Source organism: Halichoerus grypus, chromosome 8 (genome assembly GCF_964656455.1).
Source record: "Halichoerus grypus chromosome 8, mHalGry1.hap1.1, whole genome shotgun sequence".
In the NCBI taxonomy this organism is placed as follows: Eukaryota; Metazoa; Chordata; class Mammalia; order Carnivora; family Phocidae; genus Halichoerus; species Halichoerus grypus.
Window position 1 is genome coordinate 62,469,126 of NC_135719.1, and position 12,171 is coordinate 62,481,296.

Consider the following 12,171-nt stretch of genomic DNA (forward strand, 5'->3'; position numbering starts at 1 on the left):
TAAAATACTTGTGGAAAACTAACTTCTTTTAACTAATAAATAATAAATATAATTCATAATTTAGCGTTTACTTACATGGCGAGATTATTCGTGTAGATTCAGGTTTTTGTCTGATGTCACAGTCCTTCTGCCTGAAGAGCTTCCTCTAATATTTCTTGAATTGTGGATAAACTGGCAATGAATTATTTCAGCTTTAGTTTTTCTGAAAAAGTCTTTATTTAACCTTCATTTTTTTTTTTTTTTTAAAGATTTTATTTATTTGACACAGAGAGACACAGTGAGAGAGGGAACACAAGCAGGGGGAGTGGGAGAGAGAGAAGCAGGCTTCCCGCCGAGCAGGGAGCCCGATGCGGGGCTCGATCCCAGGATCCTGGGATCATGACCTGAGCCGAAGGCAGACGCTTAACGACTGAGCCATTCAGGTGCCCCTATTTAACCTTCATTTTTGAATGGTGTTTTCCCTGGGTAAAGAATGCTGGTATGATAGTTTTATTCTCTGGTACTTTCAAGATGTCGCTTTCCTGTTTTCTGGCTTGCATCGTTTCTGACTGCTGTAAATTCGTATCTTCGTATGCTTTTTACTTTTTTTTTCTGGATATCTTCAAGATTTTCTCTTTATTTATGGTTTGCAGCAGTTAGACTAGGTGTGTGTGTGTGTGTGGCTGTGTTTAATTTATCCTGTCTGGGATTCTATGAAATTCTGGGTCTATGGCTTTATGTCTTTCATAATTTTGGAAAATTTCTTGGTCATTTTCTCTTCAAATATTTCTTCTGCCCTATTTCCCCTTCCTTCCTTCCTTCCTGCCTTCCTGCCTTCCTTCTTTCCTATGACTCCAATTATTCATATATTGGGTCATTTGATATTGTCTAACAGTTTTTGGATGCACAGTTTTTTATTCACTTTTTTTCTCTTTGTGTTTCAGTTTGGGTAATTTCTTGACCTATCTTCAAATTTTACTGAGTTTTTTTTCCTCAGCTGTAATAAGTCTATCTAAATAATTCTTCATTTCTGGTATGGTGTTTTTTATTTCTAGCACTTCCATTGACTCTTCCTTATCGTTTTCATTTCGCTGATATTCCCCATCTGCTCATACATTTAAAAAAAAATGGCTGTTACTCTAAAGAGCTCCTCCCTATAGTTCTTTCCTACCCACATGCGTGGACTCTGAGTTCTTCAAAGCTTAATGCATACACACGTACCCCTCCCCACCCCACAACTGACTTTTGTTTCATTATAATGTTAGTCATATTAACTAGGAAAATAAGTCCTGTCCTGATTTCTTCAAGACTGAGGAGGTCAGTTATCTAAGATAAGGTCAGACTCCACTGATGATGCTAGAATCTCCTTTTTATCTTCTAGCCTGTAGCTTGCTCTTCTGTGTTAACCCTGTTTCATGCTTGTAATGTGACCCGGATAATATATAGGGACCTTCTGAATACCAAGACAGACCTAGCCAATCAATCATAGCATTCTCTCTGGTTGAGCCTAAGCATATATCAGAATCTTTTTTTTTTTTTTTTTAACACAGTGCTCTAAGCTACCACGACCAAATTATCAGATTTGACTTCTGAGATTTAGTTTTGCTTATCATCTCTGTAGTATTGATCTGTAGTTGGACAATAGAATTACCAGGGAAGCTTTAAAAATTGCATGCCATATTGTTATTTTTTAAGATGCTCTTATATTTTTGAGATACACACTAAAATATTTATGGAAGAGATCATGTTGAACCATTTCAGAGATAGTTGTAGACATTGTGATATTTTATTCCCAAATACTTCAGCCTGTATCTTATAAAAACAAGGGCATTCTCTAGCTAAAATAGAGTTATAACACTTGGGAAATTTAAAATTGATACAATTCTATTATCTAATATGTTTAATATTATCACCTAATATGAGACTTTATTCAAATATCCCAAATTATCTCAGTAATATCTTTTATGGAATTTTTTAATCATCCAAGAGACAATTAAGGATTACACACATTGTAGTTAATTATCTCTCTCTTTTGTTAACTTTAATCAAGAGCAGCTCTCCAGCCTTCTTTAGTCTTTTATGACATTGACATTTTTGGAGTCCAGGCCAGGTATTTTTTTTTTTTAAAGATTTTATTTATTTGACAGAGAGAGACACAGTGAGAGAGGGAACACAAGCAGGGGGAGTGGGAGAGGGAGAAGCAGGCTCTCCGCTGAGCAGAGAGTCCAATGCGGGGCTTGATCCCAGGACCCTGAGATCATGACCTGAGCCGAAGGCAGACGCGTAACGACTGAGCCACTCAGGCGCCCCAAGGCCAGGTATTTTGTGGAATCCTCTTTGTTTTGGGTTTACTTGATGTCTCCTCAAGATTAGACTCAGGTCATGCAGTTTTGGCAGGAATACCATAGAAGTGATTTGTATCCTCAGTGTGTCATATCAAGAGGCACCTGCTGTCAGATTGTCCCATTATTGCTTATATTAAGTTTGATCACTTAGTCAAAGTGCTAACTGCCAGATTCATTGTAAAGCTATATTTTTGTTTGTAATTCATACATATTCTGTGGAGCAATACTTTCAGACTGCATAAATATTCTTTTATGCCCCAATTTTTTACTGAATGATTTTAGCACACTTTGATGATTCTTGCCTGAATCTATTATTCCTGTGGTGGTTCTAAAATGATGATTTTCTATTTCTATCATTCCTTTCACAAGCATTTGTTGGAATCCTTTCTTTTTCTTTTCCTCTCTTTTTAAGGATGGGTATAGACTCATGGATTTTAATTAATTATTTATTTATTTTTTGGTGTCTAGTATTTTCTTTCTTCTTCTTTTTTTTTTTTAAGTTTTTTATTTTAATTCCAGTAGAGTTAACATACAGTGTTATATTACTTTCAGGTGTACAATATAGTGATTCAATAATTCTATACATTATTCAGTGCTCATCATGTTAAATATACTCTTAATCCCCTTTACCTATTTCACCCATTCTTCCCCACTTCCCCTCTGATATGCTATATTTTAAACACATACCCTCAGTTAAAGTTATTATTTTTTTTCCCAACAAGAACATTTTTACTGGAAACATACTTCAGAATACATGGTTCTAAAGATATATATAAAACATTGCAGGGGCACCTGGGTGGCTCAGTTGTTAAGCGTCTGCATTCAGCTCAGGTCATGATCCCAGGGTCCTGGGATCGAGCCCCGCATCGGGCTCCCTGCTCGGCGGGAAGCCTGCTTCTCCCTCTCCTCTCCCTCTGCCCCTGCTTCTGCTGTCTTGCTCTCTCTCTGTCAAATAAATAAAATCTTAAAAAAATATTCCACCCAAGAAAAATGAAATGCACATTTTCTTCAAGTACACACAGAAGAATCCCCTGGTTAAATTACATAAAAAGAGATATAATAAATATTACAAATTTATGAAGACTGACATCATTCCAAATATCTTTTCCACCCACAATGGCGCAAAACTGAAGGTTAATAACACAAAGCTGGAAAATCTATAAATATTAAGTAATTAATACATAAAAATTAAACAACACACTACTGCACAAGCAATGGGCCAAATAAGAAATCAAACAAGTCAAAATGTGTCTCAGAACAAAAGGAAAAGAAAACACAATATTCCAAAACTTATGGGATATAGCAAAAGCAGATGTTGGAGTGAAATTTATGTCATAAATACTTGTATTAAGAAAAAAGTTCAAACAGACAACATTACACCATGAGGAACTAGAAAAAGAAGAAACTTAGCTGAAATTTAGTAGAGAAAGAAAATAACAAAGAAAAATCAGAAATAAATGAAATAGGGACCAGATTAAACAATAACATAACATTGAAAGTAATGTCCAGTTAAAAAAAAAAAAATTGACAATGCTTTAACTACATTAACTAAGAAAAAAAAAGAGAGAGATAGCTAAAAAACCAAAATGAGAAATGGAAGAGAAAACATTACAACAGATAACCACAGAAATACATAGTGTGCTAACAGGTTACTATAAACAATTACATACTAACAAATCAGATAACTTAGGAAAAAAACCAGATAATTCCTAAAAACATACAAGTTACCATGATTGAATCATGCATCTTGAATCCAAGAAGTAGCAAATCTTCTTAGATCAATAACAAGCATGAAAGTTGAATTAGGAATCAAAAATCTCCCAGCACAGAAAAGCCCAGGGCCACAGGGTTTCACTGGTGAATTTTTTTTTTAAATTTTATTTTATTATGTTATGTTAATCACCATACATTACCTCATTAGTTTTTGATGTAGTGTTCCATGATTCATTGTTTGTGCATAACACCCAGTGCTCCATTCAGTATGTGCCCTCTTTAATACCTATCAGCAGGCTAACCCATCCCCCCACCCCCTCCCCTCCAGAACCCTCAGTTTGTTTCTCAGAGTTTATTGGTGAATTCTACTGAACATTTAAATGAACAATTAATGACAATCTTTGTCAAAATCGTACAAATAATGGAATAGAGGGAACACATTCAAAATCATTCTAGGAGGCCAGTACTAATCTGATACCCAAGCAGGATAAAAACAATACAAGAACAAAAAAGTCTAGTTTGTCCAACATAAGTATCGCTACTCTTTTTTTGACAGCCATTTGCGTGATAAATATTTTTCTACCCCTTTACTTATTCAGTCTGTAAGTGTCTTTGGGTCTAAAATGAGTCTCTAGTAGGCAGCATATAGATGGATTTTTTTTTTTTAAATCCATTCTGACACCTTATGTCTTTTAATTGGAGATTTTATTCCATTTACATTCAAAGTAATTATTGATACATATGTATTTAGTGCCATTTTATTACTTTTGTCATTGTTTCTGGAGATTTTCTCCGATCTTTCTTGTCTGTCACTTTTGGTGTCTCCTTTGCACTCAAAGAGTCTCCTTTAACATTTCTTGAAGGGCTGGGTTAGTAGTCATGAACTCCTTTAGTTTTTGTTTGGGAAACTGTTCATCTCTCCTTCTATTCTGAATGATAGCCTTGCTGGATAGAGTCTTCTTGGCTGCAGATCACTCCTTCCACATGCATTTATTGGCATCCTTTCTTTTTCTTTTCCTCTCTTTTTAAGGATGGGTATAGACTCATGGATTTTTTTCTTTTTTTTGACTCATGGATTTTTAAAAAGTTCAACATATTATAGTTCTTTTCGGTTGTTTATTTTTGCTGGCTCCTGTGTTCTTTTGCATTTCCCTATCAGCCTTTGAGCATGCTGTTAGTTCTGAGAAAAGAATATGTTCCAAGTCACATTGTATTTCCCCTGACCTAGCCCTGGAATCAGCCGTTTTTTCTACGAGACCCTGCTTCCTTCTGTTGAACTTTGGCATTTAGATACTGAGATCAGGGTACAAGGTGTACTCTTTGCTACAGAAGAGTCTTTGAATTTTAGTGATACTTCTAATGCCTTAATCCAATGCCATAGGGTTTGCTGCTTCTTCCCTTATTCCATATCTTAAATAAAAATCTCTCACAGTGGGGAAAACTGGTTCCCAATATCAATATATCTATTTATTTGGAATTCTAAAATACACACAAAACTGGTTTCAGAATTACCAGATCGATACCACTGCCAACAACAAACTTACAGAGTTGCATTCAAGGGTTTCTTGGAGTTCTTATTACCCTTAGAACACCCCCTGATGATGGAAAATTGGAATTTTGCGTTAAAAAATTACTTGGTATTTTTCTTCTTTCAAGTGGTCATGCTATTGATGTGATCACACTTATGCTGATTTGTTTCTGTTTCTGTTCAGTTTAGAGTTAATCCAACCTGGGGGTTTAATTTTATATTTTGAAAATAAAAACATTTACATGGTTCAAAAGTCAAAATTCTATAAAAAATATGATAAAAATTTGATCAGAGTCATTCCATTGTTTTCCCTATCTTTCCCACTCATTCTCATGTTTTCCCTTTAGGTTTCTGGTTTATCTTCCCTGCATTTCATTTTGCATAAATACGCCTGTATTTTTTCCCCCAGTTGTATTGAGATTCAGTTGACATATAACGTATTTTCTTATTTCACCTTCTTTCTTACAGAAGGTAGCATAAAATTTTTTGAAAAGCATACTTTTCATTTTTTACCTTGCTTTTTTTCATTTATCCAAAAAAATTTAAATTCTCTTTTCTCTTATTATGGTTCTGGCAGATCAGTTTTGGCCGAATAGAAATATTGTCCTGTTGGCAGAAAGCCCCAAATTTCAAGGAAGTTCTCAATGACTGACCATTTTCTATTCTGGGATACCAATGAGGTGCCTGAGGGTACCTATGATAGAAAGAAAGAGAAACAGAAAAGAATGGGTGAGGAGAGCAGTGGGGGAGAAGATGGGGAGAAAAATTGGCCTTGGAAAAGCATTTATTTTACATTTAGTGAAGTTTCCACTAGATGGCAGTAACATCCCAGGAATAAGGTCCCTAAGCGTTCTGGGAACAGGATAAACCTACTAGGAAGGAGCATGCCCAAGTACAATCTCTCTTCTCCGGCAGAATCTTTTAAATGGATTTACTCTTCAGATAATACCAATTTAACTTTTAAAATCTAATTCTCAACACTGTTTATCCCTCAGTAATGGGACTCTGACCCTGAATCAATCTATATATGATCTCAAATCAGGTAAGATGCTATGAACAGCAAATATTAAAAATAATTCTAGGATTCAGTAAAATGTGTTTTTAAACCTAAAGTTAGTTAAGCGTTCTTTATTAAAAGTATCCTAACTTCTTTATTCTTAGTTCAATTTTGTTTGATCCTGATTTTAAAAATAAGTAAAAAAATAGACAAAATTGAAAAGTAAATTAAATAGCAAAATTTATTCTCAGATTAGGAACTGGCAGTTATTTTTAGAAATTATAGAGGTAACACCATACCCCTGATTAATTCAGCAGATCTTGCAAAAAGTACTATTTAATACCAGTCGTGGCATTCATGGTCTTGTTAGGACAGAGATACTAAGTCTCTTCCATTTGCAGGCTCACCCCAGCAGCTAGGCAGGTCTATAATCAGTCTTCCTGCCAAAAGCCACATATTTGTGGGCATGGGAAGAAGGCTGGAACCTGCAAGCCAGGTGCTGCAGGATTCCCTGCTCTTCATCCTGTTCTTTTGCTGTCTCCCACTTTTTCGCTGGTTGCTGAGGTACACACATGGATTTATGATAACACTGGGCTGGACTGGGACATGAGAGATCCTAATTTGAAGAAGTAATAATACAATATCCAGAAGTGACCGTAAAGGCTAAGCATAACATTCACTAGTTTAATATGACATGAAGCAAACTGTTTTCATAGGTGTAGAGGAGAGGACTGATCGCATCCACTGGGACTAGTCAGGGCTTCCAGGAGTAGGGGAGCTTTGAGAAATTGATGAAGGAAAAGTGTACCTGAGTTGGTAGCTGGGAAAAGGTAGACAGGGTGGATAGGGGGAAATATGTAAGAAAATATGGATAATTGCAAATCATGCCATTTCCATCATACCATTCTTCTGTGATGGAATGAAGGAAACCATGACTTAATTCTAAATGCAAAAATCTATCATGTTCACTAGAATTATTTGAGAATCTTTCACTTTTCTTTCCCTCCTTTGTCTTTCTACCAGCAACATCATATTATAGGCTTTCCTACTAGCTGTATAAGTGATTCATCCACTACCTTTACTATATTTTTACCTTTACCAGTAAGATTTATACTTTCATGTGTTTTCTTGTTACCAATTAGCACCTTTTCTTTTCAGCTTAGTCACTTTCACATTTCTTGTAAGGTCAGTTTAGTGGTGATGAGTCCTTTAGCTTCTGTTTGTCTGGAAAAATCTTCATCTCTCCTTCCATTCTGAATAACTTGCTGGATAGAGGTATTCACCGTAGGAAGTTTTTTCTTTCAACACTTTGGATATATTGTGCTCCTCCCTTCCTGGCCTGTAAAGTTTCTGCTGAAAAATCTTCTAATAGTCCTTTGGGGGTTCCCCTGTATGTAATAAGTCGTTTTTTCTTGCTGCTTTTAAGGCAACAAGATGTGTGCAAAAGCTCCCCTCCAGGAAATACTGGCACTCTGGAGTAGCCGAGGGAGAGTATCTAGATGGCCCCTGCAGGAAAGGAGGTGGGGGGGTGGGAAGAACAATGACAAAAAATGTCTGGCATTAAAAAAAAAAGAAGATGGCACCCATTGGCTAGAGCAAAGCAGAGGTGGAGCATGGGCCAACCAGCAGGCCCTTAGATGCTGCTAAATGAGATGCCTGCCTCTCAGGCTTCTGAAAGCACGTGAGCCTCATTCACAGCCTCTGCGCTGAGTCAGAGCAGGTGAGTCTGAGGGCGTGGCTATTTAAGAGCGTCTCTCAAGTGGTTAGACCCTTGTGTGTTTCCTGGGTCAAGCCCTGTGCCTTTTCAAAGTCAATGTTTTAGGGGCTTGCCTTTCAGGTGCAGGTCTTAAAAGCTGGGGTGTCTGATGTAGGGTTCCTAAACCCTTCACTCCTCAGGGAGAAGGTCCGGGTTTTGAGTTCCCTCCTGATTGTGCCTCAACGCTGCGGGGGATGGACTTCCTGGTGAGATTGTGTTCAGCCTCTCCTACCTGCTTTGCTGTGGGGCTTTCTGTTGTCTGCCTGACGTGAAGGGGTCGCTCAGTTTGTAGGTTTTTTTCAGGGAAAGTTGTTCTCTATGTAGCTGCATATCCAGTGTGACTGGGGGGGGAAGGTGAACCCAGGATCCTCCAACACCACCATCTTGATTTGGAACCTTCCTCTAAGATCTTTTCCCTCAAAGTTGCCACCTGCCTCACTCTCTGATGGGAATCAAGGGCCGTGGCCCAGCATCATGCCGGTAAGATCTTGGAGAGTCTGGGACCTTTATCTTTCCCCCCAGGTTTGTTGCCTCTTGTTTTCCTTCTCCTTTATAGTAATCGTTGGTTAACATCCCTTAAAACGGAAAGGGCTGGTGTGCTTATCTACAGGGACAGCAAAGCAAGAAGAAAAGGTCTTGGGAAGGAGGGGAGAACCACAAGTGTTGGGGTAGGTGGAGGAAACTTTAAGAAAAAAAAAAAAAGAGGAACAGAATGAAGTGGGCCCAGGGAGCAGGTGTGAGCAATAGTATTTCAGGGCTCACAGTGGGGTGGGGATATCTGACCCACAGGTGCTTCTGTGGTAGGGTTCTAGAAGGTACTGGTGGCTTTTTGCTCTTTGGAGGACAGTCTAATAATTGTTTGAGAGAGATCAGTACTTTTGTAAAACATTCTCAGTTAGTACTTCCCAAAGCTGCCTGCATGTTAGAAACACCTCAGGAACTTTAGTACAGATCCACCAGTCTGTCTCCAGAACTACAGAATCAGAATCTCCAGGAAGGGGCTGCAAATGTCTCTATATTTTGAAAAATTCCCCTTTTGATTCTCTGGCAATTTATTCAGGTGGATATTTAGAAACCACTGCTCTAAACATGTTAAAACTTATGTGTAAATAACTCCCCCCCCAGAGAACAGGGTGTTATATTTGAAGTTTAGTAATTAGAGTAAATGAAATCATGTTATGACTTTAACACATGATGAATATTGATCTACCGTGGCAAATAACATTTACTGAATAATGACATTTATAGCACTTTTAAATCTTCCCACATGCTTTCTTATCTATATCCTCATAACTACTCCACAAGATAATCAACCAAGGAATGTTTAATGAGCTCCTAGTGTTGACTGGGAACAGTGCTGGGTAGATAGGGAAATTATTATTGCTCCCACATTACACATTAGGAAATGAATTGTAGGTGACTTAACCAATGTCCTAAGGTCAATGGTTAGAAGAGTCAGGAGGCAGGACCTGCAGTGACCCAGCCTGACTCATCACATACTGGACTTTGCTGCTTGGAAGCTTGTGTGTTTACCTTGCTCTGGTGTTGTCATGGTCATCCTGGGTCATCTCCTGGAGATCAGTTAAGACTCAGTGTATTCATCTTTCTTACCCCTTTGTTCTCTTTCTGTTGTATTCAAGCTCTCAATTACACAGGAAAAAAACAAAACAAAACACCCAAAACTAATTTTTCCAACCAGCTACCGGCTCATCTCATTTTCCTTCTAGGCTTTTGGAACAAATGATCTGTAACAGCTGACTGCAGCCTCAACTTTCTCTTAGTCTTTATAGTCTCTTTCTTTCCTCTCCTCTTCACCCAAATAACTCTGTTAGGTCACACAAATCCCCTGCACAGTTAATCAGAATATTACTTTCTTCACGCTCTTCTCTCCCCACAGCTGCACTCTGCCTGCCCTCCAAACCTCCCATCTTTCTTCAGCTCCTCCTTTTTCTTCCTATTCTCTCAGTTTCTGTATTCATCCTGCCCACAAGGACTTTGTGTGTGGGGGGGTGGGGAGCTGCGTCTATTCTTTTTTCTTATTTTTTATTTTATTTTTTATTTTTTTTACTTTCCCCCTTTTTTATTGTTATGTTAATCCCCATACATTACATCATTAGTTTTAGATGTAGTGTTCCATGATTCATTGTTTGTGCATAACACCCAGTGCTCCATGCAGAACGTGCCCTCCTCAATACCCATCACCAGGCTAACCCATCCTCCCACCCCCCTCCCCTCTAGAACCCTCAGTTTGTTTTTCAGAGTCCATCATCTCTCATAGTTCATCTACCCCTCCGATTTCCCCCCCTTCATTCGTCCCCTCCTGCTATCTTCTTCTTCTTCTTTTTTTTCCTTAACATATATTGCATTATTTGTTTCAGAGGTACAGATCTGAGATTCAACAGTCTTGCACAATTCACAGCGCTTACCAGAGCACATACCCTCCCCAGTGTCTATCACCCAGTCACCCCATCCCTCCCACCCCACCCCCCACTCCAGCAACCCTCAGTTTGTTTCCTGAGATTAAGAATTCCTCGTATCAGTGAGGTCATATGATACATGTCTTTCTCTGTTTGACTTATTTCGCTCAGCATAATACCCTCCAGTTCCATCCACATCGTTGCAAATGGCAAGATCTCATTCCTTTTGATGGCTGCATAATATTCCATTGTATATATATACCACCTCTTCTTTATCCATTCATCTGTCGATGGACATCTTGGCTCTTTCCACAGTTTGGCTATTGTGGACATTGCTGCTATAAACATCGGGGTGCACGTACCCTTTCGGATCCCTACTTTTGTATCTTTGGGGTAAATACCCAGTAGTGCAATTCCTGGATCATATGGTAGCTCTATTTTCAACTTTTTGAGGAACCTCCACACTGTTTTCCAGAGTGGCTGCACCAGCTTGCATTCCCACCAACAGTGTAGGAGAGTTCCCCTTTCTCCGCATCCCCGCCAACATCTGTCGTTTCCTGACTTGTTAATTTTAGCCATTCTGACTGGTGTGAGGTGGTATCTCATTGAGGTTTTGATTTGGATTTCCCTGATGCCGAGCGATATTGAGCTCTTTTTCATGTGTCTGTTGGCCATTTGGATGTCTTCTTTGGAAAAATATCTGTTCATGTTTTCTGCCCATTTCTTGATTGGATTCTTTGTTCTTTGGGTGTTGAGTTTGATAAGTTCTTTATAGATTTTGGATACTAGCCCTTTATCTGATATGTCATTTGCAAGTATCTTCTCCCATTCTGTCGGTTGTCTTTTGGTTTTGTTGACGGTTTCCTTTGCTTTGCAAAAGCTTTTTATCTTGATGAAGTCCCAATAGTTCATTTTTGCCCTTGCTTCCCTTGCCTTTGGCGATGTTTCTAGGAAGAAGTTGCTGTGGCTGAGGTCGAAGAGGTTGCTGCCTGTGTTCTCCCTTAGGATTTTGATGGACACCTGTCTCACATTGAAGTCTTTCAACCATTTGCAGTCTATTTTTGTGTGTGGTGTAAGGAAATGGTCCAGTTTCATTCTTCTGCATGTGGCTATCCACTTTTCCTAACACCATTTGTTGAAGAGACTGTCTTTTTTCCATTGGACATTCTTTCCTGCTTTGTCAAAGATGAGTTGACCATAGAGTTGAGGGTCCATTTCTGGGCTCTCTATTCTGTTCCATTGATCTATGTGTCTGTTTTTGTGCCAGTACCATACTGTCTTGATGATGACAGCTTTGTAATAGAGCTGGAAGTCCGGAATTGTGATGCCGCCAGCTTTGCTTTTCTTTTTCAACATTCCTCTGGCTATTCGGGGTCTTTTCTGGTTCCATACAAATTTTAGGATTATTTGTTCCATTTCTTTGAAAAAAGTGGATG